Consider the following 4235-nt stretch of genomic DNA (forward strand, 5'->3'; position numbering starts at 1 on the left):
TTGATTCACTGACAGTAATTGACCAGTTTGTGTAATTACAAGTTCATAATCAAACTCCTCTGCTCTAGTGTAAACATAACATAAATTCTTAAATTTTATAGAGCAATCCTTCGTTCAAACACCCTCATATTTTCTTACACCATTTGGAACCGTGAGTACGACGCTGTGCTCCACCAGCGTCAAAGGTTCTTGCTCAACAGTGTAGTCAACTTGTCGTGGCTTTCGGTACACAGTCGAGCTCAACCAAGTACTCACTCCACTTCAGCAGGTTCAGTAGACGCATCGGAGGCAAAGCCAGAACCCGCCTGTTTGGCTGAGGTCACTCGGAGACGGGCTCACACGTACGACTCACGTCGCCTTCGCTTCCTGCCACGTGCGCGTTGCCCTCTCCACTTCGGGCCCCCTGCGCCGGAAAAAAATTATATAAGACTCTCAGCAGAAAGGCCTCCGTGAGACCCTGATCTATACCGTTCGTTCTGGATCTAACGGCCTGATTGAATATATATGAGAGAAGTACAAGATACGTGTCACACAGAAATGAGGGTCTTTCTGTCAGACCCGATCTCACATAATCTCTTTCCCCCTGCGCCGCGCCTCCTCTCCAATCAAGGCAGCTGCAGCTGCTGCTCTGCTCTGTTCCGGGAGGTTCACCCAGAGGAGAGCAGACAAGTCAACTGGTGTATTCGTCTCTTTGCTTGTTCTCTATCCACGGGAAGGAAAGGGAGAGATGGGTAGGCAGCCGTTCTGCGAGAAGGTCGGTATCAAGAAGGGGCCATGGACCGCGGAGGAGGACCAGAAGCTGGTCACCTTCCTCCTCTCCCATGGCCATTGCTGTTGGAGGCTCGTCCCCAAGCTTGCAGGTACGATGCGTGCATGGTCACTGGCAATTCATCTCCTTAATTTCCTTCCAGGAGTTAGCGACTCCAATATGCGCAAAGATCGATCTATATGCAAATGCAGATGGCAGTCAAGCATCCTGACATGGCTTTTGCTCACATTCGCACTCGCAGGGCTGCTGAGGTGTGGGAAGAGCTGCCGGCTGGGGTGGACGAACTACCTGAGGCCTAACCTCAAGAGAGGCCTTCTTTCGGAGGAGGAGGAGGCGCTGGTGATCGATCTCCACGCGCAGCTCAGCAACAGGTACGTTTTGCATGTGTGCGTCCTCCAACATTCTTGCGGGTCAGAGTGCTCACATCGTGAGCTCGCCTTTGGTTTCTGTTGCACGGCGCGTAGGTGGTCCAAGATCGCGGCGTGGCTCCCCGGGAGAACGGATAACGAGATCAAGAACCACTGGAACACCCACATCAAGAAGAAAGCTCAAGAAGGTGGGCAATGACCCCGTCACTCACTGGCCGCTCTCCCCAGCTCAGTCTGAAGGTCCCCTAAAACAGCAGCTGCGGCGAGATCCTCCGCAAGAGGGAGAACACCGTGACCATCCGAAGGTGTCATCGCAAGGACTGGTCGGCGCCGATGACGAGAACGAGGAGGATAAAGAGGCGCCAGTGAGCGTCCAACCGCAGGGCGCGACTTGCTCTGCGTCCACGGTTTTCGCCGTGTCTCCGTCCTGCTCCTCGTCCATCTCGGCCCAACCCTATTGACCTCTTTGAAGTGGATGGCATCATGGACATGGACTGGGCAGGCATCTTGTCCGGTTGCGGCGACGATGGCGCCAGCATAAGCGTCGATCTGTTCGACCACTACCCCTGGCGATGGCTTCGATCAACAAGTCTGGATATGAATTGCTGACCATTATCCTGTTTTTACTCTGTCTCCGTTCTTTGGTTTCTTGGGTCAATTCAATTTCGTCCATGTCCACGCATGCATGGTGGCTGTCTGGCTGATAAGGAAAGAAGTCGGGCGTGTGGTTCGTGAAAGATTTGAGAAAGAAGGTGTCATTGCGTCAAGTTGATCTCATTGCGCGGGATCAATCCCCTGTTTGGGAGCAAAAGTAAAATCCCTCACTCATGTACACTTCAAGAGTCTGAAGTTTCTGATGTACTCCTGATGGCATCATGGACATGGAGTTGCGTGCTACTTTTCACAGTATCTTCAAGTACAGTTTAAACATGGACAATGACCCAAAAAATAAAGCTTCGCTAATCCCCACAAACAAATTCGAACAAAACAAATCGAATTGACACCTTTTCTTTTATTTTTGTCCGCATGGTTGAGTACTTGGAGGTGGATTTGTTCAATCTCTTCAGTGATGAACTGTAGCAGACTCAGTAATTCTGAATGTTACTAGGACGATTACGGTAAAAAGGAAGCCAACACAAAGTATCATTGTAAGATCATTCTCAATCAATTTCTATTAGGGCTCAGAATCCCTTCACGAATGTTTTTTTTTCCCTTCAGCATTTTAACGGTTTTCTTTCATGGTTCACGTCACGAAGGGATTCTCAAGATCATTCCTTTCAGGACGGAATTCTTTCTCCTTTACCTTCACAAATCTCTTCGAAGGAAAACTGTTATAAATGAGAGAAAATAAAGTGAATAGGAATAAAAATATAAATCGAAAAATAAATAAAATGAAGGGAATATGATTGGATGATCTGACCCATTTTAAACTGATCTTTTCTGTTGACCATACATCTACTGTACTGGGTTGACCCTTCGAGCAATTAAAATATTGGACGTTTCAAGGCACACTAGACAGCTGTGAGCGAATACTATTAAGCTAGGGAGAACAAAAGATGACCATGAGCTTGCCACCTCATTACTTCTCTACCCTAAACCAGCAATCCAATGATCAATGGACGGTGTCATGTAAAATTTAGCACACGGTAAAATAGTAAATAAAGTGGCAACAGCCTCGCCAGTAAAAAGTGACAAGTATAGTTGTATATCACTTTCCAAAATCATACTCTCCGTAATTATCAAGAAGCAGCAACTACATACAAAACCTGATGCGTCAGCACTAGTAGCAGGCTAGCAGCACGTACAAGTACACCCATATGCATCAGTGCCATTAGCTCATTGTGTGCACTGCAGTTACATCGCCTGTCAGTGCCGGTAGGTGTCCGGTCAGTCGCCAGCGTCGCGCGGCGCAGGATGTTTGTCTCGCCCGCTTCCCTGGGTACGCTACACCCAGACGTGCCCCGACCGGATCGGCCGGAGGACGGCGAAACGGGGAGCTTTTGCGAAAGCTACGTGCCCGTTCCATCGGCCTCTGCAAAAGCTAGCTGCCCCGCCATTAGTTGGTGGAACACAACACTTGTACTTGAGCAAATGTTTCGCCTCGTCCCTTCCAACGGCGTGATCTCAGTATCGCGTAATGGCTGTGTCACCAGTTTCGTGTGTTGGAGACTCGTGCCAGTGATCGATTCGTTCTTCATATTTAACTTGCAGATACTCGAACATGTAGGGTACACGAGAGCTCGACAGCTGAATCGAACATTTCTGGACAGGCTTTGATTGCACGTACGTACGTATGTACATGCATCATAGTACCTCATTATACCTCTCGAGCATGCATGCCTATCTTGTATCTGTAAAGAGCAGGGCACATAATCCATATCCCACAGCTGCAAAACCGAGCTCACAAATCAATGCAAACTATTTTTTTTAAAGAAACGTCGAAAAGAGCAGAGAGTTACTGTAATTTATTAAAGAATAATAGAGTAACCTAGTTTATAAAAAATCAGGTCTGAAATCTAAATAACCGCATAGTTTATTACAAGAAAAAACTGAAAAAATCTTTGACGACAACATAAAGCAGCCGATGATCACCTAAGATGACTCACCACCACATACCTAGACACAGCAATTATCTAGACACACCTAAGAAGTATGCCGCAGATCATCGTCACCAAGCTACATCGCACCTCACGACGTAGCAACTCTGACTTCACACAACATACTCCTCCCACCCATGCAAAACCACCACTGCGAAGTAAGAGGCAGCCTCGAGCGGGAGGAGGCCACGCCGAATGGCCCAGCCCAACGACAGAGCAGTCAACAAGTAACGCGGGATCTCCAAAACGATGCCTTCAGAAAAGATGCGATGTCAAAGACGAAGCTATTGTCCATCTAGAAAATGGATAGGGTTTTCACCCGGAGAGAACCAAATGAAGAGTGAGGGAGGCACCACAACAGGCGCCCCCAAGGGGGAGAGCGGCGCCCGAGAGCATCGTCGTTATCGGTACCAGCGAAAAGCCAGGCTAGGCCCTCGCCCGAAGCCATCCCACCCCTACCGCGCCACGGCGACAGAGAGCCCCCATGTAGTTGCACAACTG

At 48.7% G+C, this 4235-nt stretch overlaps 1 pseudogene; it reads left to right on the top strand.

Moving 5' to 3' along the window:
* Nucleotides 1-626: 626 nt before the first annotated feature.
* Nucleotides 627-2101, top strand: LOC133920383 (MYB-like transcription factor ODO1; annotated as a pseudogene).
* Nucleotides 2102-4235: the final 2134 nt, after the last annotated feature.

The sequence above is a fragment of the Phragmites australis genome, chromosome 6 (genome assembly GCF_958298935.1).
Source record: "Phragmites australis chromosome 6, lpPhrAust1.1, whole genome shotgun sequence".
Classification (NCBI taxonomy): Eukaryota; Viridiplantae; Streptophyta; class Magnoliopsida; order Poales; family Poaceae; genus Phragmites; species Phragmites australis.